Here is a 25938-nt window from a genome sequence, read left to right on the forward strand (position 1 = left end):
AACACAGAGTACGCGGTGTGAAGCGTGAACTCAATCAGCCTCGCGTCGCAACAAGTGCCCGAAAACAAGCCGGTGGTCTCAGGGAGATGTTCTTCGGCCACGGGAAAAAAACAACTCGGGGCTGATTTAGTGGTAGCTTTCTGCAGCATGTTGAATTCTTCCGGTGGTCTGAATGATTTGGTAGGAGCGATGGCCTCGCGTTGCAAAGAACACGGCTTCGTTCTCCTATCTCATCGGACAACTCTAACTACAGCTGAGGTCTTGTTGTGTCAAATGAGTGGGGTCCGTTTTCGAATTTACACTGATGAAGCAATGACTGCAGCGTTCTGTGGTCGTGGATTTCGGTGGGTTGCCCTGAAGTTGAACAGCCTCTCAACACTGTTGCTTTTCGGGAAAGTTACCATAGCTGTCGATGTAACCAAGCAGGCAGTCATCAGTGTACGAAATGGGAAGTTTGATTGGGTTGAGTCTTTGAAGCAAAAAGCCGCAGAACATGACATGAAGCCCACAGGAGATAATATATGGCTACTCGCTGAAGACGCCGGTACAAGTGGCATCCTTGGTTTAACTAACTGCCGTCGGAAGGAGAACATTGGTGGTCGCATTCGGTGCGTATTTATCTCAGTGGGTTTCTTTGTTTCTTTTACGTAGATTTGCAGGATGTGAAGGCTGTGAAGTCTGTGAAGTTGTGCAGGCTGCGATGTGAATTCGTTTCTGAAATTTATTATTCGACCAGTTCTTATGTAAAGAGTTCCACATACCATCTGATAGGCTAGCTTTAGATATGAAATGACATATATAAAAGAGTTCACCGTAGCAACGCATCAAAGATACTTTTTAGGTAGCGGTCACTGCAAAGAAAACTGAAATTCCTCTTTATAGACTACGTAAAGAGAAGGCTGCCTTCAAAAACTGGTTGCGACGCATAAGGAACCTCCGGGGCTGCTATTTCACTTTGTCGATGCTTGAAAGTATGCTTTTATTTTTACATATGCACTTTCGCGCTGAAGTTGTAGGAAAGCGCTGCTTTTCACTCGGTCAACAGTTACAACCAGAGTTACTTCAGCTGGATCCTTGACAGTAATGTAAGACTTGACCCCTCTACTAAGTGCGCGCTTGAATGGGCCATTCCGCCATGGCGTACGCGCTGTGCATCGCTGGATATCAGACACTTGGAGTGACGACTCCTTAAGGTTCATATATATTGCAATACCATTTGTTTAGCGCAACGTAATTTTATCCTCCTTCTGATCGAAAATTGTAGTTTAGTATCCTACTTTACCTTTTCCACGGTAGCGAGGGATAATTATGTGATAATACCTATGCTACAGGTGTACTACTACACAAATGTTTCGGCGCATCTTTGTTCTAAGGTTAGTTCAGTTACACAATACGCCGTAGTTCGGCTTTTGACAAGGCTGACTGTCATACGTTGCTCCTCAGCTGTTAGTCTTGCACATCAGTGATTGGTTCATTATTTGCAACAAGATAGCAATGCTGACGGACTGCCAAATGGGTTGTGTACTCACGAGCTGAGTTGCACTTAAAACATAAGGCTGTACACGCATCGCCACATTGTTTCACTGCGTGCTAGCTGACAATGCACATTGTTCATCACGGCATTCTCAGTTAAAGAACAGAAAGGGTACTGATATCTCATATGTCCTTACTTCTAAATTGCGTTTCATACAGCTGTGTATTTGACGCCAATTCGAAAAGTTTCAACAGCGTAGCCAACTTCAGCCTAACCAGCCTAGCCTATAAAGACATAGTAGAAAAAGACCTGGTCATGAACGTCCACCAGCGTGGCCACTAGGGATCCTGCCGGCACCGCGCCGTCAGTGAGTGTCCGACTTTATATCTTCGTCTGTTTCTATTTATTACGGTGTGTTTGACACTCTGATTATCGAAATGAATTATCATATTCTCCTTAGGACTTACTAAGACATTCGCTTTTGCCTCTTAAAAAAAAGTTATATGCGTACGCTGAAATGATAGGCTGTTTCTTATAATAGCTACAAGTTACTGCCCCACATGAGCACAACGAGTGCGTGTAAGCCCCACCAAAGCCTCTAAATTGCTGTCTGCCACTACAAACTTAGGAATCGCATGCTTCAAAATGTGTTTTAAAATTTTCAAAAGAAAAAATTTGCAACTATTCTCACTCGCGTTGGTGGGGTTAATTAACCACGGTAGTAGCCAAGTAATGACTAGCAATTGCTGGCGTTTACTGAAGCTATTCCATTGGGCGGCTTCAAGGTCAGTAGAAAACTAAATCTGGATTTTTCCTTTTAAAAACAGTTTGAAATAATATTGCTTTTTTTCAACTTGAACATTAGTGTACAATCTTAGGGACTACAGTGAATAGGTGTGAAGAAAGAGCAGTCGCGTTCGCATTACTAGCATCATACTCGTCATGTGTTGCCACAGGTAGCAATTAAACTTCCCCAACGCATTTGCTCCTTGCTATCTGAATGAATTCATGATGTATGAAACGCTATTGCTGGTTTGATCAGCAGCGAGTATGTGCAGGTGGACTAACGCTTGCTCAAATTCCACCATTACACAAAGTCAGTAACGGCAGTGTACGAACAAGTAGATAGAAAGCGAAACTACCACCTGAGGGCCTATAAAAGATATATAAGCCAGAGCCAGCAGAGTTATTTTTCCTTCGATAGAAACTGACCACAATTTACATCAAGACAGAAATTTGATGTATAAAGGTGGATAATACTACCCAGAAAAATTATGTTCCTTAGGCCTCTTTACAATCAGGATACCTTGCTTTTCTTTCATGCATTTCCGTTGTGAATAGACATGTATTTTGTAGAGGTCGAGCATGTCTAAAACCAACAATACAGAAAAGTGCCCACTTCTGCTACGTTTGCACAGAATACTGTGTTTGTATCACACTTTGGTATGAGTGTTTACATAAATGTCTGCGCCACAAACCTATCTTCATACACACTCGTAATTATTCAACTCGCAGATGCCAAGGCGAAGATAAAAACGCAGTTCGCGTACCTAGAAGTCGAGACTCGCGGAGACCTGTCGAGTCTGCAGTGGTAAGAGTCACCAACGGCCTATCTCTCACCTTGTGATAAAATCGGCCGAGAGGATCTCTACGTGGACGTTTTTTACAGTGCTATCAACTTCCGGGATATCATGCTTGCTACTCGAAAAGTGAACTTGGGCACTGCGCGTGGTGAGTATAGTTTTCTTCAGCTCCCCCGAGCTCTTCACAATTCAACGTAGATAACTCGCTGCTTGGAAAAGGTCCTTTCAGGGACATGGTTCACTTATATAGGGCAATTCACATAACCACAAAACATTTGTGTTGTAAGGTGGAAACCTTACATTCTTCATCAAATGCTAAAATAGACTGTCAGCGTCAGCGCCATCAACGAGAGTCAAGCGGAAAGCAATGACCATGTGATGACAACACAATATGACGTCATCGTGACCTCATCAGGTGAAATTGTCACTTAAGTACTGCATTCGTGATCGGCGAGCTGATCATGTAGACTGTGGTATACCAGTGAAATAAAAGACTGATATCCTTTCACTAACCTTTCAGCCAGAAGCTACGAGCGCTTCTTTTTTGGCGGGGACCTCTGTCGTAAAGATAGCCTGGTATTATAACTTCGAATCTAAGCCGAGCAGTTCTGTCTCATGATGCTCCCGCAAAAAAATGAGACAAGCTACACATACCTCAAATATAAGATGGCATCAAACAACAAATTCGGTGCCCTTCTATCGGGTCACTGAGAGAAGGCCAGTGTAGCGATTATATGTGCGCTTTGCGAAATTAAAATGAAAATATTATATATCTCGACCTCTGCAGGCCTCTTCTCGTCAAACCTACTGGCAAGTGGTAAATAGTGACCACCGTATACTACTGGTGTGCTGCGCCGAGACAACCTCTATGAGTACTGGGACAGCTGCGAAAGTTCCTGACTTCGTTCTTGACATGTAATTTCTGCGTTATGGGGCTCCTGGTGTACTGCTTAGTGACAATAGAAGGGTGTTCTTCTCACAATGGTAAATTCATTACTGCGCTAATTTATTTAGGTGGTCCTTAGTATGTCTCTTTGCACTTAAAGTTTAAGCGGCCATACATTGAAAGTTGGTTCCGAACATGTCTGACAGAACTGCACAGGTCCCAGTAGAGCGGTATTGATAAAATCCCGTCATATCATTGAGGTTGCACTAGGGATTCTTATATACGCCAAGTGGTCACCTGTGTGTTTGGCTTCACTAGTCTCCTGGTAAATTGTGGCAGTAGGATCTTTTAGCAAGTTACGTAAATACAGTACGCAAAACTGCTAATTTATCGTGGTACCACTTCAACCTTCCAAGTTGTCTACCACTTGCCAGTGAATCAAAAATCGTGATCGGAGCCGCCAGATGGAAACAACATAATGGGATAATCGTAACATAAACAGTGCAATTGCGTTAGACTGGGTGGCCGACGTTTCAACAGAAGGACCTAACTTTTTCAAAGGCGCAGTGTCATCCTTGGCGTGTTGGTTTCGAAGGGCTTAGTGTTGACTTCATCTTATCGTGGTGGCGCGTGTGCCTGTTGATGATGGCCTTCTGAAAAGCAAAGTACTATAAAGCAGAAGAGTGCAGTCCTCTGCTTTATATTGTTCCGCCCAAAAAAATTCTAAAAAAGTTTAAGGCAATTCTTCTTCATAACTTTAATGAATGGGCTTAGTACACGTAGTTGGACTTCTTTATTTCTTCACATCTGAATGTTGAAATCACAATTAGACTCCTTGCATAACTTGTGCTTATTGTTTGTTTAAACGGCTTAGAATGAAAATACTTGCATATTTGTTCTTTGCCTCTCTTGTGTATGATTTGCTAATCAACGGGAAAAGCATAAATATGACATTCCGCATAAGTCTGTTACGTGTTCTATTTTTCTAAACAGTGTAATATGTATGCACCATGTGGGCTTTCATGGAAAATAGCTAGGCTCATGTTATTCCAAAATATTCGCCAAGGTGATGATGTCACGGGAGACACCTTCTTCGGCATGGAGTATTCTGGCCGCGACAGGAACGGACGACGTGTCATGGGAGGTGTCAAATTCCAGTCCATAGCGAGTTTCATCGTTGTTGACCCGGATATGATGTGGGAAATTCCTGCAGCCTGGACCATGGAAGAGGCTGCCGCTGTCCCCGTGGCATACTCCTCGACTGTGTATTACGCACTAAATGTACGAGGAGCTATGAAGCCGGCAGAGTCGGTCCTCATACACAGTGGTTGTGGAGGCGTCAGACAGGCTGCAATCGCAATTGCTCTTTCCATGGGCTGCACAGTATTCACCACTGTAGGTGAGTTGAATGCGCAAAAATCTGTGAGATTAGCAACAGTGCTCTTAATTGTGCTGCTTTTCAAAGTAAAAGAATACATTTACCCTAATGAACAAGGGGTAGATGGTTCGTCATCTATCAACATACAACCTTTCTGAGCAGTGCTTAAGAATATGGTACGTGATTTGTGGCCTCGGGTGGTTTAACAGAGTGCAGTAGGTAGTTGTTTATACGTTTTGAGGTCTGCTTATCTACTATAGGAGCGTTAAAGTACTACCGGGTTTCAAGAGCTTTTTTGAAGTCCTTTCTAAATGTAAATGGTACATGGAAGAGGTTTTTCAAGAGGTTACTGCACCTTGCATTGAACCACAATGCTAAAAAAAAACACCAACGATGATAACCTAGCTAACCCTGGTTATTGCTGCATCACTAATAATTACAATTTTCTGTTTCTTTATTTTCCCGTCTCTATTTTTTATGTTTCGGTTTCTAGTTAAGAATTCGTTTGTTGCTCTCTATCTATTCATTTCTCGTTCAAGCTTTCTTTCTTTTTTTCTTGCTTTTTATCTATTTCTTTCGTTAGTCTGTCTTTCGTGTTTTTTATTTCTGTATTTTGTACGCTGCACTTTTTGTTTCTCTGCACCACACCGTCAGTCTCTTTTCCTACCTTCTTACTATACTATATTGTCGAATGCTATGAGAAGTTCGGCTAGCGTACCTGTGTAGGCGAGGGAATAGGACAATAGCCGACTGATTGAAATGCTTGCCTTCAGATCATGGGTACGCGGGTTTGAGTCCCGCTTCAAGAAGACACACTGGCCCCTTGAAAATCTCTCGTGCTTTCTCTTGTTCGCTTTACTTTGCTCAGCCATCAGAGTCATAGCATCTTTCTCTTTTATGGATTGTCTTCATCTCATTTTTTTTCTGCGTTTTGGTTATTCTATTTCCCTGTCGTTATTTTTAAGCTATGATTTACACTCTCACAATCACTTTTTTCTTTTCTCAGCCTCACATGCTATCTCTTCAACTTCACTTCTCTTTCCTACAAATTCTCTACTATACTATGCAACGACACCGCGAAAAACAGAGCCAACACGGTCGCCATTCCTGCTTATTTCAGTTCTTCCTCTTCCTCCACCTCCAAGGACTAAACACTGGTCTCTTCTTTTCCATTTTCTTCCTTACACTCCCCCCATCTTTCTTTCTTCAACCCTCCTGGGGTGATAGCGAAGAACGTTGCTTGCAGCGGTGAATTGAAATTGTCCCTCATTAGGATAACCTATAGTCTTGAGCATACTTTGCTGTACCGATTACTTGACGACTTTAAAAAGGCCAAGAATCCTTGTGTTCATACTCGGCATACCCTTCCGCACAAGCACCAGATCATTTAGGGCAATACCTAGCCTGTGTCCTGGGTTTCGCTTGTAGAATCGGATCTCCGTCGCCCTTCGGTACCTGCTTCGTTCTTTGTTGGTTTTGCGTTGTTCAAACAATTGTAGTATGTCATCAATTCCAAGTTCTTTGTCGGCTGGCCACATCAAAACTTTGCCGTGAGCTGAAAAGGGTAGGCTGCAGCCAAGGCTCACAGCATGTGTCCTGTTTTGGTGTGCAACAAACAGCTGCTTCGTGACATCATTTCCAACAGCCTTTAGACGTTGGGTATGTGTAGGTGAATGTCTTGATGTCATGAATGACTCTTTCAGCCATTTTATTGGCCTGTGGATGAGAAGGAGCGCAACGGTGTAGTGTAACACTCTGACTGTCGGCCCACTGCTGCAGCTTCTTACTCAAGAATGCTGGTTCATTACCCGATATAACAAGTTTCAGCTGTGATAATTTTGCTTGGTCAAGCAAAGCTATGACGCTGTTTGCGTCTCCTCGTCCAGGACGGGTCGCTACTATTGTCGTGCACTGATATGTATCAATCAGAAAAGACTGTGTCTTGAGAACTCCACCACTCCTTTTTCTAAGTTCCGCAAAGTCCACGTGAACAACTTCAAAGGGTTTCTCCGAGTGGTTTGGCAATACGAGATCGTCTGGTCGAGGCAGGTATTTGGCTTTGTTCAACTGACACAAGTGGCATGACTCGACATCATCATCGATATCTTTTTTCGTGTTTTTTATGTGAAGCGTCTCAAAATGTTGTTATAGGTCGGCCAAAAACAATCATGACCACCTGATTTCAGACTGTCATGGCACAAGTGAAAATCTTTTTTGAATCAGAGTATCTGGAACAGTGAACTTGCCATCTTTGAATCGAAGATTTTGATAGTCTTCTCATAATCTGGTCAAGTTTACGGTTTTATGCGGGACTTAGATTGCTGATAGAGACAAGGCTTCGGCGTCTGTAGGGTGGCCACCTGCACGATGGAAGACGTCAAAGTCGTACTGCTGAAGTTCATTGACCCATGGGGCCAATTTCCTTCTAGGCTCTGACATATTCAACAGGTTCATTAGTACTTGACTGTGTGATTTCAATGCAAACTTTCTTCCGTCGATGTATGATCGGAAGTAGCGGACCGCCATCAAAACTGCAAGAGCCTCCTCTCAAATGTTGAATAGTTCTGCTGAGTTTGGTTGCAAGTACTGAAGTAGCAACCTATAACCCTCTGCTGCTGAGCTAGAGGTGAACTAAGATCTCTATGGCACAGAATAGCCCCAGCTGTATCACATTTTAAAGCACTCGTGTTCATATCAAAAGGTAGGCGATAGTCTGGTAAAGAAATTTGATTGATATGTGGAGTTTAACGTCCCAAAACCACTATATGATTATGAGTGACGGCGTAGTGGAGGGCTCCGGAAATTTCGACCACCTGGGGTACTTTGACATGCACCCAAATCTGAGCAAACAAGCCTGCAACGTTTCCGCCTCCATCAGAAATGCAGCCGCCGCAGCCGGGATTCGGTCCCGCAACCTGCGGGTCAGCAGCCGAGTACCTTAGCCACTAGACCACCGTGCAGGGGCGTAGTCTGGTAAGGTAGGCACAGGGTCCGATGAAATGCCTTGTAAAAGTTCCTGGTAAGCCTTTTGACATTTCTTGGTTCAACCAAACGGCACATTATTTTGTGCACTCTGTCAAGCACATCGTTATCTTCGAGAAATCTTTATAAAACCCATGAAGTGACCAGCGAGTCCTAGAAAAACTCGGAGTGAGTGGATGTCATGCGGCTTTGTAAGTGTCGTGACCATTGGACAGACTCCTGTTTAGTAGTCTTGGTAGTTCCGTCAAACACTGTTCCAAAAAGTTAACTTCTTTTGATTGATTGATTAATTGATTGATTAATTTGTGGGGTTTAACGTCCCAAAATTACGATGTGATTATGACAGACGCCGTAGTGGAAGGCTCCGGAAATATTGACCACCTGGGATTCTCTAACGTGCGCCCAAATCTGGGCACATGGGCCTACAACATTTCCACCTACGTCGGAAATGCAGCCGTCGCAGCCGGGATTTGATCCCGTGACCTGCGGGTCAATAGCTACTTTTGACTTGAAGAATTCACTCTTCTTTTCATTTGTTTTTAGTTCCGCGTCAAAAATGGCTCGGAGCACTTTTAAAAGATGTTTATAAGGCTCTTCTACTGACCGTGAGTACACGAGGATGTCATCATTATAAACATTGTAGAATATTGCAAAGTAGGGCTTCAAAACACTGTTCATCATCTTCTGAACCAAACTGGCGAATTTTTCCCGTCAATTGGAACCTTCTTGTACTCATACGCGTCAAAACGTGTCATGAACGCGGAGAAACTCTTTGTATCTTCTTGCAGAGACATCTGCCAGAATCTTATGCAAAAATCGAGACAAGTAAAAACTTCGCACCCTCCACTTTCAATTATGAATTTGTCACTACGCGGCATTAGAAAAAGGAAAGAGTTCAATTTCTTTTTTTATCTGTCTGTAATCGGTGCGGAGAATAAATGTTCCGTCCTGTTTATATAACGTGCGATGGTTATAGGTGAAGCAAAAGGAGACGTAAGAGGCCGTATGACGCCGGCAATAAGCATTTTCTGTAGCTCTCCCTTCAGTCAAAGCTTTTTTTTTCTCGACATGTTATAGGCCTTCCGCTTTACCACTGTTGTATCTCGCAGCTCGAATGGAACTTCAAACTTTGAGGTCGCTTTTAGGTATCCGCCTATGCAAATAATTTCAATACACGTACGAACGACATATTCCGTGGCATTACCTTACGGAGATGATCGCCGACGGCTGTGAAGGTGGCACGGTGATGGTCATCTTGCGTGATAACTTGCCCACTCCAATATAGATTCAAAGGTAGTTTTTTCATAACTGGACGAAACAGGAGAAGCTCATGTTTCACCCCGTGAAGGACCAACGCTTTTACCATGGAGTTCTTGCCTTGACTTGTAATAAGGATGTCAACCCATTCATGATGCACTTGTTTCTTTCCATCATTCTCGTAAACGATGACAGGACAGTTCTTTCTTAATTCAACTTGGAATTGACGCTTTTTCTGACTACAGTAAAAGACGCTCCGCTGTCAACGAGAGCTTTCACACCCTTTTCATTACCTTCCGTAAACAGGTACACGAGCTTGACGTGGTCAGTAAGCAAAATTTTTCTTGTATTGAAACAAGATATCGTCAGACGTTCTTTTGAATAGTGCATGCTTCTTTTTCTGTCTCGCTTTCTCAGGTGAATACGGTTTGCTAACCATATCTCGCCATCCAGGAGCTGGAAGCGTTTCTGTGATGCTCACTGCTGTCGCCGTATAATGTGGCTGTCGAACGGACAGCTTCATGACCTGTAGCAGCTCCTCGGGCGTTTGAGCTCTTCCAAGATGAATATGTTGCTGTATGCATATGTTAAACCCCAGTGTTACTAGACACACAAGTGATGAGTCGGAGAGAGCAGGATCTGCTGCATGCAATTGCGTCTATTTCTTTAAAAATTAGTTTACAACGAAACCAGAAAAGTAATTTGAGACTAATGCACGATCCCAACTCTAAAACCTGTTTTCAGAGAGGGTTGACTGAAAATTCTGCCTCCAATCAGCCCAAGTATGTTCGGCCTTTGCTGTTGCTTGAATCTCGTGCCACATTTTCTTGACGCTTTCCAAGTACAACGGTATGTTCATTACTTTACCACAATTGTGTTGCCAAGACTTTCGATCGCAAGCATATTCATGTAAGTCAGGTCATGCTTAGGCACTCATTGTTGATGATGTATCGTGTGCATTCGGCCTCATTGTTTCTCTTGGTGCTTTTGGGCAGCGGTCAGTGCAGGTTCGCGTTATAAGCTCCAACTGATGTTGTTACCACTTGCTATTTTTTTTCTTCCTGCAGCTCTATTACTGTTTCAAAAAACTCATTACTTTTTAAAACGCTCTGCCAGTAAAAGCCATATGCACTTACGCAATTCTATCTTTCCGTAGCCTGTCTTCACAACTCCGCCCTTATGTATGATCTGCAGCCGCTTCAACTTTGTGATCATTCATTTTCCGCAAGGTGTTACCGAACACTCAGAACTCACGCGAACAGGTCGTGCTTCCACCATAGACCAACCGTACACCGCTCACCGTTTTTACATCATCCTCACTGCTCTCAGCAATGTAGAGGCACATTGTCCTCTGTAAGTTCTGGCTGCTCAGGCGCGTAGCACAGGATCCTGTCGACGGCTGCGCCAAATGTTTAACGACAGCGAGAATCACAGAGCCAATACCGCTGCGATTCCTGTTTTTTTTTTCAGTTATCTGTCTTCTTCCACCTTCAGAAACTGAACCCTTGTCTCTTCTTTTCCGTCTTCTGCCTTACATACTACTACACATAGTTCCGCTATGGTCTGGGTACGCCGTTCCCACTCTTGCACTATGAAGAATTTTTTTCCTTGCAATTTTTTTTTCTTTGTTTCGCTGGCTTCCTTCTAATCACACTTCTTTTGTCATTCTCCATTCGTATTCATTGTTTTTTGAACTAAATCTATCCTGTTCCGCACTGTAAAATTGGCGCACGTGTTTTAGGAGTGAAGCCGAAAAGCAAAAATATGACGATGATAAAGAGAAGAATTAAAAAAAGCGCGTTCCGGTTCCTGATTAAATTTTTGTTCATAGCTTTGTATAAACGGCTGCTGTAGACTTTTTGATAGTTAAAAACAGAGGTAAAGATAATGAGTGCAAGAACGAAAGAAGGATAAAACGAAAAGAAACAAAAACCAAAGAGAAGCCAAGACGGCTGACCAGCTCAGCACTTCTTTCAGACTGGGTACCACAGGGGTGAAGCTGCCTTGATTTTTCATTCAATGCTAGTGCAAGTTACCGTAAAAGAATACCACTGGTGGGTTTAATACAAGGAGTGTTATTTATACGATACTTTTTTTCTGCCTCGCAGAGTCTCAAGACAAGAGAGAATTTCTCCGGAAGCGGTTTCCAACGTTGCGAGACAGACACATTTCAAATACCCGAGACCTGTCGTTCGAACAACACGTTACGCGTGAAACTGAAGGCCGGGGTGAGCTCGTCTGTTTTTGTAGTCAAGCGACACAAGCAATTGGTGGTGACTGCTGCAGAATGGTAGTGCTGACAAGGATATAAGTTTGGATATTGAAGCCTAAATAATTGCCATAATTTGCATAGACTGTGGTATTCTGATCGATTACCCTGATTATGGGCGTACACAACTCTCATACACTGCTAGCATATCGAACGTTTCACAGGTGGGCAAATGAATACATTATAGGATAATGCTTCATGTACCTCTAGACATTGCATGTTCACTCTATTAAGTGTGGTGGAACGGTCTTTTGTGGAGGGACATTTCTATCACTACTCGAAGAGTGAAATAAGCTGAACATACGGGGTACCTCACCAACACACTTGGAACACAAGAGCTGGCAGCAAATAACTACATAAATAATGAATAAAAAACAACAGAGTCTGTTGCACACAATGCTCATTTACTGCTGGTATCTTGCCGTCTGCAGAAAGACTCAAGACAAGGTACCGGATGAGAGAGCACCCTTTTGCGGCTTGCACGTCTGGCGAAGCCACAACCACGCCCATCTCTATAACGGAAATACTTTCAGTATTTTGGTTTCAAAAACTTTCCGCTACCACATTACACAGAGTATTCTCTAGCTCAGAGAACATGCGTTCATTTGTATATTTTTCTGATAGTTTTCGCTCAGGATCTCAAGGTCTTGCTCTACAATAAATCTCTGATATTGGAAAGCAGCGGAGCTAAGCAGGCACAAGCAAATGCTTTTTAAGCATTCTCCTCAAGTTTATCAAATGTACTCCAGATGGTGAAAATGAATTTCCAATGTTTAAGTTTTGGATGCCGACTGATAATATGCCAATTGTATGGAGTTAAAAGCAAGAGTTTATTGGTACACTGCCTTACAATCTTCATCCTTTGCATCATCAAGTGCTTAATGCCTGCACATTGGTGGGCAATATGCACTCTATAAATCATTCTCAAGCAAACAAGGCACCACGTTTTTAATTATAACACACCCATACTGTTCCAAACAACTTTTGTCGTGAGCGTTTACTAGTCTAGTCTGTGGGATAACAACCGTTTTTTTTCTAAATACCTTGTCTGTTTTTGTTTCCTTTTTTTCAATTTTAGACATCGCTTCAGTCCTTAGTTGGATTTCATATCTAAATACTTGCCACTGCAACAACCAGGTATTTGGTATTGAGTATGTGATAAATACTAGGTATATGTTACATGCTAAGCGATGGTTATTCCATCAGGACCTCCTTTTGGCTCGTTTTCAAAGTTTGCACAATGTAAATATTGTGAATTTGCTTCTATTATTACCTTATCGTTTAGCCAACTTGTTATTTCAAAATTCTATCACATGTATCTGCAACAATGCGAACGTAACAAGATCCTTATCTCTACCTTTTATTCAACCCGCTGTTCCAGGAGTGGGTCTGGTGCTGAATTCTTTGGCCTGCGATAAGTTGCTGGCTAGCGTTCGCTGCTTGGCAACGTGCGGTCGCTTTTTGGAGATCGGCAAGTTCGACCTGTTTGAGGACAAAACTCTTGGAATGTCATTGTTTCTCTAGGACGTGAGCTTCCACGGTGTGATGTTGGACAGCTTGTTGAACCACGATCCAAGTTCTGTTGCATTGAAGCACCACCTCAGATCGCTTATTCCCGAGGGAATCGACAAGGAAGTGGTCAAAACTTTGATGCCCTACACGTTCACCCGAGAGGAGGCCGAAAAAGCGTTCCGTTTTGCGGCTGCAGTTAACACACTGGAAAAGTTCTGATCGAGGTGAGTCATGCTAGAAGCAGTGAGGTGTTACATGACTAATAATGATTTGGTCATGGGGCTACTGTAACCTCTCAGTGGAAAGACAATTTTCTCTGAAGACACTCGCCTTCATTGATAATTGTCGTTCATTTCATTGATACTTTACGGGCTAACTAATGAGCTATGCTAATCGAACAGCCTCATGATAAACTAAGAACAAGTGCTGACTGAACCAATCAGCCATAGAGAAATGTGCCGATACACCGCACGGCTTCAAGTAAACTGCATTTGTGAGGCATCTGCAGAAGATAACTTTATATGCCACGTTTATGTGATCAAGACAGTAGCTGTCATAAATATTGTAGTGCTCCTACTTAAAAGAAAGGAACAGCGTTATTGCTTCAGCATGAAACTGGCGTGCATCTTATTTTGATTTATTCCTAACTTCAACCTTCTCTTCTGCCCTGCCCCCGGCTCTCGTGCTTTTATGTCTTCTGTTCCAAGGCTCATACCGCTTTATCTTTCCCGGTTTCTTTTGATTACCCCTCCTGGTGTAATATTGGAAGACATTTCCAATGGACAGTTTGCAATAATCTGCAAGGCGGCTTTCCTGTGTAGTTTGCTTTCCAACCTAAAACATTCGTTCACACACTGCTTTGCTCACTCATTGTGTTGTAGTCGCGTGCTCCGTGTCATCGCTGGAATTCAGAGAAGTGACATTTTGTTGTACTCCCATGCTCACGTGCCTTCGCTGCAGAATGAGCGAGAAAAGCAGCCTGTGAACGAGAGTTTTTGGTTTGAAAACAAGCCTTACAAGAAAGCCAACTTGCAGATTATTGCAAACTGCCCTTTGAAGCACATTCAACTTATCTGCGTTCACCACTAATTCTGTTTTGGGTGGCTGTCTTGGTCACATAGTAAGGACCGTAAAATTTGGCACTACCATATTTTATGCCTTTCTTCACTATTACGAGGTCGGTAAATTGAATGACTGGCATGGCTGCTCGCTGCTTCTTGTCGAAATTCTTTTTCATTCGTTTTCGGTATCTCAACTCCTGTGATTTTTCATGCCTCTCCTCGACCATCTTGGTGTTTGCCAAGAGTCCAAACCCGAGGTATGCCTGCAAAATAGGGGTTTTTTCTGAAGAAGCGTACTGTGGACTGCACTTCAATCCACTTGCATAGGATCGATTATGATGTTTCACGGCGGCTTCCAAAGAACATTTCCATTCAGCAGAAAAAATATCGTACATCTTGATGTAGTGTTTCACGTCCCGTGTGGCACGTTCTGCCAACCCATTCGCTGCGGGATGGTATGAAGCACAGAATTTGATCGATATATTGTGATCCCGAGCCCATCTTGCTAGCTTTTCGCTCTTGAATGCACGGCCATTATTCCATATGATTGACCGTGTAATGTTTAACATGTCTCTTTCGATGAGAGTTATGACACTATTTGCATCTTATTTTCCTGCTCGTTCCGCGACCACCCTCGTGCATTCATCTATGGCGAGAAGAAAAGCTTGAGTTCCCTTGACTCTTTCCGGTTTCTTATTTAGTTCGGCAAAATCCGGGTGAACAACTTCGAAAGGCACGTTCTAGTGGCAGGGTAGTATCATAGCGTCCGTAGGCTGTTTATACTGGACTTTGTGTACTTGACACACATTGCCGGAGTGAACGTACTGACTGACGGCTTTCTTCATGTGAGGCTATGTAAATATCTTGATCAATTTGTTGTAGGTACGCCAAAATCTGTCGTGTGCTCCAGATTCTGGGCTATCGTGGTACAAATAAAGGACTATGAAAACAAGTGTTGGTGGGACTTGATACCGACCTTCAGTAAAAACCAGTTGTTCGGAGCCTTCCAACAGCTTCACCTCGTTGATTTCTTCTGATTATTCCGTGTTGCTTCGTACCATCAATCTTAATAGAGCATCTGCATATGTCTTCTTCCTTACTACGGCCTCAACTAGAGCCACATCGTCCCAGTATACATTGACCTTTAATTTTTTTTGGTACCTTGTCTTGATAGCAAAAAAAATGCCGCCATATCCACGAAGTGAATGATGATGAGTGGGCGAAGCTCCGGAGGTAAACCTGGTAAACCATGAATCCTCCGTACATTTTGCCCACTCAATTTTATTGCAACGCTCCCCCTAGCGTACGTCGCCGCACTATATCGAACGATGACACGCGCCATATGTGGCATCATTCCTATTTTATAACACCTCGCATGATTCATAATCAACTACACGTACCGCCGTCTAATTTATAACATCTTGCATCTTTTGGACGGACGGACGGACGGACGGATGGACGGATGGACGGATGGATGGATGGACGGACGGACGGACGGACGGACGGACGGATGGATGGATGGACGGATGGATGGACGGACGGACGGACGAACGGACGGACGGACGGACGGACGGACGGACGGACGGACGGACGGACGGACGGACGGACGGACGGATGGATGGATGGACGGATGGATGGATGGATGGACGGGCGGATGGACGGATGGACGGATTGATATGACTGTACCCTTTAGATCGGGCGGTGGCTAGCGTAATACTTAGAACTGAACGAGAGGTGGCTACATACAGGGGACGCACAGCCCACGACTTAAGGAGCTTCGCTCCTGAAAGTTGTACGTCACCCTCTTTACCACCAACACTTCGCTCTCTATTTTTCTGACCCTGGAACTGGATGTTTACAAAGGCCCACTGATCATGTAACGTTACTTTTTCATCATAGCCTTGTACCTGTAGGACTCTTCCACTATGCATGCGACGGTCCTACACATTCTTAGCATTTATAATAAACACAGATGCACCGCTGTCTACAAGAGCCATCACCGGCTTCTTTCCTACTTTGACGGGAATGTGAAGTAGGCTAGAGCAACCTACATAAACAGTCTCATTTGGAGTCACCGGGTGGGACTGATCACCCTCATTTATTATATTTTTTGTCGACTCCTCCTGAGCTTCAGTGCCGATATTATTCACTCGACCTGTTGGAGTGCGTCAAGTCAATTTATTTGTGGTACTTGCGAGGTGACTAAGTTCTCGCTGATCGCCACTTGACCAGTCCGCTTTACTTCGACTGAAAGAGCAGCTCGAATTAGTGGTTGTACTAGTTTTTGATGTTGATGATAAGTACTGAAGACACTCCAGGAGGTCATCTAGACTTTTCGGTGACCGTAATTGCAACTGTTTTAATACTTCAGTCTTTAATCTATGCGTTATTAAGGCTACTATGGCCGTAGATGAAAGCAAAGGCTCTGCTGGCGTTAAAAGACGGCGTTTCACGAAGAAGCACTCGACAAGGAAGCTTTGGTTGGACTTGAAATTAAGTGCTGTACTCCATCTAAGTACTGGATTGCTTACGAATACGGTCAAAAGTTTCTTCTTGCACTGACTGCAAGAGTCAACGCTGTCTTCCTGAATGCATATTTCATACCACATGAGCGCAAAACCTCTCAAGTAAACACGCATGTTAGTGATTTTATCCTCACCAGAGAGCCACCTCTTTTTTCAGAGGCATATTCGTAGAACTCAAGCCAACCTTCTGGACATGAAGATATGCCGCGGAAGGCATCAGGCTCTACGAATTTAGGCAGTGGTTTCTCAGCATTTAAAGAGCGTATAAGGGTTTTTTATTATTTGATTCGGTTGCGCAATCTGTTCATCTTGCAGCTGGAGAGGTTTCAAAACGAGGCTCAGTTCTTCCGTTGAAGACTGTGATCCTGAGTCTCTTCTACGCGCAGGTTCAAGGACTAGGTTGAAGAAGGTCGCCGCACGCAAGTTCACTATTAGAGCACCTTTCCGTCGTAGTTCAGTAGGGCCCACGGCTGCCTTTGCCACAACTAGGTTCACGAGTTCTTCTGAGCAGAGCTCATTGGGCACGCCCACCGCTGCTTCACCTTGAACTTGGTACTTCGAAAAGATGATCTCGTCCGCGGAGGTCTCGTCAACGAAGAACGTCACCCACATGTTGGCTTTGATGGCCGGCTGCGCCAAAATAATGTAGAGTTCCTGGTTAAAAGAAAAGAACAGCATTATAGCTTCTGTATGGAACTGGCATCCATCTTAATCTGCTTTATTCCTAACTTCATCCTTCTCCTCTTTTCTGCCCCCCCCCCCCGGTTCTTGTGCTCTTTCTTCTTCTGTCCCAAGGCTCATACCGCTTCAAATATAACTGCTGCCATATCAGGGCATTCAGGCGCATAAAAGCTGCGTGAGGCGCCTTTTGGCCTGAAAGACGCCGGATAAGTTCGTTGGAAAATAATATTCATGATTTCTGGTGTTCAAAACAACTGTGCCATCTAGTCTCATTCAGGCAGTCCGAGCTTTTGTGTCTTTATCAATATTTTTCGCCTGTTATTTTTAGGCTGACAAGAAGTGGTGCCGTATCTATTGAAGTCGGCGTTAAATAGATTTATTAGTCATCGTCGCTGTTCTTCACAAACTTCTCCTGATGTCATAGACATTCACACTTCCATAACGTTACAATCCATTGGATGCACCCGCGTGCTGTCTCAGATTGTCGAAATTTTGGGGCTCATTTGATGCGAGCCAGACAGCGGATTTCTGAGGCGAACGTGCATACACTGGGCAGATCAATTGAAAGGCCGGAAGAAGATTACAGCCACCAAAATTTATGTCGAAACCAGACGAGGCGCACGAGTATACCACTCTTCGCGGTCCGACGTCAATACGAAAGCGCTCTGAGCTTGAGTGGGCTGCTCTGAAGTAACCAGCCGAACGTGATCCGCCTCGCGAGAGAGCTCTGCAACGCTCGAAAAAACAACTTGCGTGTACCACAGCTGTTATATCTCACTATGTTATATTCTAGTGGGATGTAGCTGCTTTGAACTACTGTAAGAAGGAAAGATGTGATATATATATATATATATATATATATATATATATATGTGTGTGTGTGTGTCTGTATATATATATATATATATATATATATATATATATATATATATATATATATATTTATATATATATATATATATAATCTGGATAATCAACGCCATCAGCACTCGTCAACACTCACGGATTCCGGCGCATGCGCTCACCCGTGGTCGCCCCTCGCGGATCAGCCTATAAATTCGTCACCCAGGAGCGCGGCGGCCAAAGTGCACGGCAGCACCTTGGCCATGCGGATCCCTGACCACTTCGTATTCTTTGTGCAGTTTATACTCAGCCTGCTGTTCCCACCCTGCACCAGCGCTACCGGAAAGCCATTTTCGGTTAACGCCACTCGGAATGAAACGAACAGCCACGTGCCAGAGACAGTTGCAAGGATCGCCCTGGATAATCAACGCCATCAGCACTCGTCAACACTCACGGATTCCGGCACTCGTCAACACTCACGGATTCCGGCGCATGCGCTCACCCGTGGTCGCCCCTCGCGGATCAGCCTATAAATTTGTCACCCAGGAGCGTGGCGGCCAAAGTGCACGGCAGCACCTTGGCCATGCGGATCCCTAACCACTTCGTATTCCTTGTGCAGTTTCTACTCGGCCTGCTGTTCCCACCCTGCACCAGCGCCACCGGAAAGCCATTTTCGGTTAACGCCACTCGGAATGCAACGAACAGCCACGTGCCAGAGACAGTTGCAAGGATCGCCCTGGATAATCAACGCCATCAGCACTCGTCAACACTCGCGGATTGCGGCGCATGCGCTCACCCGTGGTCGCCCCTCGCGGATCGGCCTATAAATTCGTCACCCAGGAGCGCGGCGGCCAAAGTGCACGGCAGCACCTTGGCCATGCGGGTCCCTAACCACTTCGTATTCCTTGTGCAGGTAAGGAAACGTTTCGGTAAATGCATCTGCTCTAGTGACCGATGCCTGTTGGTGCTGCCGTGCCCCCGGCTGTGTGATCTGTTGTTCGAATGCTCATTGTTCGTGAGAAAACTGTTGTTGCTCGGCGGTGATGTAGAGACCAATCCCGGACCTGAGCTTTCTCAAATCATCAAGCAACTAAATGTAATTTCCGCAGATATTAAGGAAATTAAGGAACAGAGACTAGCGGATATTGAAAATAAACTGGACGCTCTAGGCGCACTAGAAGAAAAACTTAAAGCCTGCAACGACCAGGTTTTTGCCATGAATAGTACAATTAAAACGCTTGAGCAAAGAGTTGAGGAGCTTGAAAACCGCAGCCGTCGGTCAAACTTAATTATTTATGGCCTAGAAGAAATGAAAGACGAAACAAGCGATAAACTGGAGCAAGCAGTTAACAAGGGTATAATAGAAAGTGTTCTTGAGCTGGAGCCGGTTCAAATTGAAAGAATTCATAGGTTAGGCAGATATGCGCCAAACAAGACACGACCAGCGATTCTGAAGCTTCTTGACTCGAGACAGAAAGGGAGTATTTTGAAGAATTGCTTCAAGCTCAAGAATACCGACCTCTCTATAGGGGAGGATTTCGCTCGCAAAACCCGTGAGACAAGAAAAAAGCTTTGGGACAGCGCCAAATCTAATCGGGAAAAAAAAGACAAAGTCGCACTAGCATACACCAAGCTTTATATTAACGATGTCGCTTTTGTCTGGGACGACGAAAAGGGTGAAAGGGTACCAGTAGGAAAAAACGGCACAGTAAACCGCCCGAAGACCCGACAACACGCCCAATCGAAGAAATAACGTTACTAACTGTAAACGCCCGCAGTATACTAAATAAAACAGCAAGCCTTGAACATCTACTGCTTGATCAAGAGCCACACATAGTCGCCATCACGGAAACATGGTTGACGCCTGGTATCTCAAACGACGAATTCACTCCCCCGGAGTACGTTGTAATCCGGAAAGATCGTCCCACACGTGGTGGGGGTGTGGCCCTGCTGATAAGCAAATCGATTCCTTTTATCGTGCTTCCCGATGTTATGGGCGCAGAGGCGGTATTCTGTAAAATTCATTGTGATGGAATTAGCATAGTAACCGGGTGCGTTTACAGAAGCCCCTCATCAGACAACAAATGTATTATAGCGATCCAAGATTATCTTCAAACTCATGCCCATAACTCTCGACTAATCATCATGGGTGACTTTAACCTTCCCGACATAAATTCGAACAACATGCAGTACACGTCACAGTCATCGGAGACACTTATTGATTTAATTTTAAATTTCAATCTACAACAAGTCGTGCTTGCGCCAACACGTATAAAAGATCAAACAAAAAGCGTACTCGACCTTATATTGATTAGTGGCCAGTTCCCGTTAAATAAATCAGTCGTCAATGTGATTCCGGGGATATCAGATCACCGCATACCAATCTGTCAGCTCCAACTAGGATATGACATAACACCACGTTCATCAGTAACTACTGTACGAAATTTCCCTAAAGGTGATGATGCCAGCATTGTAACCTACTTAGCTCACGAATTTGAAAACTTTTCAAACCTTGCTATACATCCAACGACTGATGTAAATCGTCTATGGTCGTGCATCAAGACTATCGTTGTGTTCTGCGTTACCCACTTTGTCCCACTGAAAACAAAAAGGCAAAAAAAATATAATCCTTGGATAACCCGCGAAGTTTTACACGCAAAGCGAAAAGTTAAGAGGCTACGCCAAGCAATCAAAAAGAAAGGCAAGAATCCAGTAACCGCATCTAACCTAGCACGTGCTATTACAGACTTCAAACAAAAAGCTAGCTTCGCCAAACGGCAATATTTTACTTCAACGCTTCCGTGTTACATAAAAAACAACCCTCACCGATTCTGGAAACATTTTCGCCCTGCCGCTGAAACAAAGTCGTGCTTAAGCGATAGCGATAAAACAAACCAGGCCAATATCTTCAAGGATTATTTTCAATCTGTCTTTACTGATGACAATGGCACCACTCCTGCGGCCTTGCCTACAGCCTGAATTCCCATTGTACCATTAGTTATAAGTGACCCCGGGATTCTTAACCTACTTTTCAATCTAGACACGAAGAAAGCCAGTGGCCACGATGATATTGCAAATGAATTTCTTTTTCGATACGCAGAACTGTGCAGTAAATACCTCGGCATAATTTATCGCAAATCTATAGAAACATCAAAACTGCCATCAGAATGGAAAATAGCAAAGGTGATACCCATACACAAAACCGGAGATACCGCTGTTCCTTCTAATTTTAGACCTATATCCCTCACCAGTACGTCATGTAAGATACTAGAGCATATATTCGCTAAGCATTTAACTATTTTTCTAGAAAACAACAATCTTCTGTCCCCCCATCAACATGGCTTCCGGAAAGGTTTATCAACAATTACGCAGCTTACCGAGGTTGTCCACGACCTTGCACTCAGTATAAACAACCGTGGCCAAACTGACGTAATTCTACTTGATTTAGCAAAAGCGTTCGATCGAGTGTGTCATACTAAACTAATTTCGAAATTGCAGAACATTATTGGGGATGGGGAAATTACGAACTGGGTAAGAGACATTCTTATAAACCGGTCACAGTTCGTGGTTTTCGAAGGAGTATCGTCGTGGACGGCTTCAGTTAAGTCAGGTGTTCCCCAAGGCTCCGTCCTAGGCCCATTATGATTTCTAATTTATATTAATGACATCACTGATAACATAGACTGCAAAATTAAACTTTTCGCAGACGACTGCAGTATTTATAGAGCAATTAACAGTCCGGATGACCATTTATCTTTAAATAATTCATTGAGTAAGATTGCTCACTGGTGTGAGCAGTGGCAAATGGTAATTAACCTAACAAAAACAGTTTGCATGACGGTAACCAGGAAAAAAAAACCCTCCGACTTTACCTATACAATTAACGGCGTACCTTTACAAAGAGTTACGCAGCAGAAGTATCTTGGTGTCACCTTGACTTCCGAATTAAGATGGGATGCGGACATTAACAATGTTACAGCTTCGGCTTTGCGTAAACTGTTTTTTCTACGAAGGCGTTTACCCTTCGCGCCGACAGATACTAGGCTCCTAACTTACACCACATTCGTGCGACCAATCTTGGAATACGCTAACACTGTGTGGTTCCCGCAAGGTGTTACTAATATAGCAAAAGTTGAACGGGTTCAAAGGAAGGCCATTAGGTTTATACATAAGTACAAACGCACCGACTCGCCCACAAACCTTTTAAAAACCTCCGGTCTACCCACGCTTGCAACAAGAGCAAAAATTGCGCGTCTCAAATTTCTATACCACATTCTGCATAACCACAGCCGGATTGATGCATCCAGGTACATATCTTTGGCAGAATCACGAACACTACGACATAAACATGCATACACTATCAAAGAATACGCTTCCAACAACGACTGTTTCAAGCAATCCTTTTTCCCCCTGTCAATCAGCGAATGGAATAGGTTAGATCCCTCCATTACTAACGCACCATCACTGGCAGAATTCACTTCAAAAATTGAGACTATACTTTGAGACAAAGGCTTTCTTCAACCATGACCTCCATTATTGTTTTCCAGTAGTATTTTTTTGGATGTATAAGTGTACACAATGCCTCCTCTGTATAAAACTGTATTGATTATTTTATGCAGCAAAGGTTCAATTCGCTGCTTCCGAAGTGTGAATATTTGGAGTGCATAAATACCTATGTCTAATGTTTCTATGTAACTAGGATTAATATTACCATTTTTTAAAAAACTACAGTTCTGTATGCCGCCTGTAAGAAAGTACTTAGCTTTCATTGTATTCTGTAACTCATGCCCTCCTGCTTTGGTCTCGTAAGAGACTGGCAGTATTGTAAATAAATAATAAATAAATAAATATATACATATATATATATATATATATATATATATATATATATATATATATATATATATATATATATATATATATATGGCATCGCTGTTGAGAAAGCTTTTCAGCTGCTAGAACTATACTTGTCTCTGCTATTCTCCTTCACAACACTTTTCTTACTGCCCCTACCAGCATCATGATGAACACCTCTGAACACCAGTGTGATCCACTACTTTCTTTTAGTAGATTCATGGTTTCTGGACACTATATCACTTTGCAATCATATTTTCTGTGTCACTGTGCGCCGGTGTTATATGTTTAGGCAACAACTCGTTGCTGCCCATTTGTTTGGGAAGCGTTTCACGTGCAGAGTGGCTCTCAACCATTTTTACAAATAAAAAAAGTCACAGCTTTGCCACAAAGGCGAAGCAATGAACGTGATAGCAGCAAATTGGGTGGTCATGCGCAGAATTGAAAGCAGAATAAAATGTTACCCACGTTTTTCACGCGTGAGTGACGCACGGCACGTATTCACAGGTATGCACGCGAATTAGCGCCTCAGTTGTTACTTTGCTGTGTCGGAAAAGCGTGCGCTTTTTGCAAACGGAGAATGCAATGATTGAACGGACCTTTGTGCGCTAGGTAACTACAACAGAATGGTTCCAGGTAAATCCCGAGATCAGCTATGACGTAACACCCTCCCATATTCCTCGCAGCAAGATAAAGGCAGGCGAGAAAGCGTCGCTCCCCTTCTCTAAGGCAAAGTACGCGTGGGAGATTAGAGCGCACCCTACCGCGCGATGTGGCGAAGTGCGCCCTTTGCGTCATCTTGCTGGTATTGCTGAAAACACGACAATTCCTTCCGAGATTCCTGTGAGCAGCGGTAGGTGGTTGATATATATAGCTTGCCGTTTGAAAGATGAAGGGCGTTCACCTTGGTGGCTCAGCGGTTAATGTCTCGCACTGAAGATTGAGAGGACGCAAGTTCGATTTTGTGCGCTTGAGTCTTTCCTGTTTTTTTTAAATGCCAAGCATTTCTTGGCAAACTTCCGCGACTTTAGGTGTATCTATCTATCTATCTCGCCACCTAAGACTTCTAGCTCTCCTCGCCATTTCGATATTGGTATCAATACCAAACTTGGTACGGCATAACATCTCTGTATCAAGAACATATTTTTCAAGGCATAACATGATAATCATAATCAGAGCCATAATGAGTTGCATATCCACCTGTTAGTTTGTGCCTTCTGTATTGTTGCTTTTTTTGGTCATATTCTCATACTCTACCACCCCCACTCCTGTCTGGGCTATTCTTAGCCTGCAGTATTTCCCAAATAAAACATAAAATACTATGTATGTCATAAATGTCATGATTCACATTTCATGGTCCTACAGGTCTTGCGGTGGTTTTGTTCACATGGCACGTTTCGAAACTTGTTTGACATGGCATTATTCCATGGCGAACACAAGCTGCAGACCATAACATGAATAGCGTGTTATTCGTGTCATGTAACAACATGACTACCTGCCACGCTCAAGATGCGCTCGCGGCCAATTCGCTATTGTCACATATACCAAATTTGTCATTACAGTACGTGAATGTATGACGAAAGTATGATACTGGCGCAAACATGATAATCAGGAGGTGCGTGATGTGTAACAACATGACTACATGCTACGATGCTCTCGCAGCCGTTTCACTAGCTTCAAATGTACTAGAGCCCGTATTACGCGACACGAACGGACGACATAGATAAATGACACATCCAAAGTGATAATCACGACATGCGTGTCATGTAACAACATGGCTACATGCCACACTGATGACGTGCTCGGAGCTGTTTCGCTAGCTTCACATATGCCAAATTTGGTATTACGTGACGCTAAAGAATGTCGAAGGTATGTGAGTGGTGCAAACATGATAATCATGAGATGTGTGTCATTTGAGAACATGAATACATACAACAGTCAAGGCACCTATACATTTCGACGTGACGCGGTGCGCGTGCTCGCCGGCGTTCATTTCATCGCATCACGTCAGCGTTGCCACGCCAGGCGCCGGTCCTGCCATATACTCGCAGGCACACGCCACGCTGCGTTGCTTTGACGCATGCGCGTTTCAGCGCGTCCGGCGTCCCTCCGTCACTAAAAGAAGGAAACGCAGTGTTGTCTGACCAACGCAAGGGTGCGAAATGCAGCATGTCACATTTCGTGCCGGTTGTCGTCGGGCCGCGCCGACGGACGCTGGTCACGCCGGGCGTCAGACTATCAAGTGCTCACAATTTCCTAACGTAGCGTCGCTGTGCCCAGCGTGCACACGCGTCAACGCTACATTGAAGTATGTTGGGCCCCTCATGATGCGCTCACGGCCGTTTTGCTAGCTTCACATATAACGAATTTGGTGTTACGTGACGTCAATGGATGACTAAAGATGTGACTGATGCAAACATGATAAGCATGACACACGTGTCGTGTAAGAACATGACAGCATACCACGCTCATAGCGTGTTCGCGGCCGTTTCGCTAGCTCCACATGCGCTTAATTTGGTATCACGTGATGTAAATAGATGGCAAAAGTAAACGGCACATCCAAACATGATAATCATGACACAGAAGTCATGTACGGCATCATTTAGCTCCACCTCGTAATGTTGTGCTGATCT

At 43.8% G+C, this 25938-nt stretch overlaps 1 pseudogene; it reads left to right on the top strand.

Annotated features, from left to right (window-relative positions):
* The first annotated feature begins 5134 nt into the window (after positions 1 to 5134).
* Positions 5135 to 25938, top strand: part of LOC119186094 (fatty acid synthase-like) — a 57518-nt pseudogene continuing 36714 nt past the window's right edge.

Source organism: Rhipicephalus microplus, chromosome 7, assembly GCF_043290135.1.
Source record: "Rhipicephalus microplus isolate Deutch F79 chromosome 7, USDA_Rmic, whole genome shotgun sequence".
In the NCBI taxonomy this organism is placed as follows: Eukaryota; Metazoa; Arthropoda; class Arachnida; order Ixodida; family Ixodidae; genus Rhipicephalus; species Rhipicephalus microplus.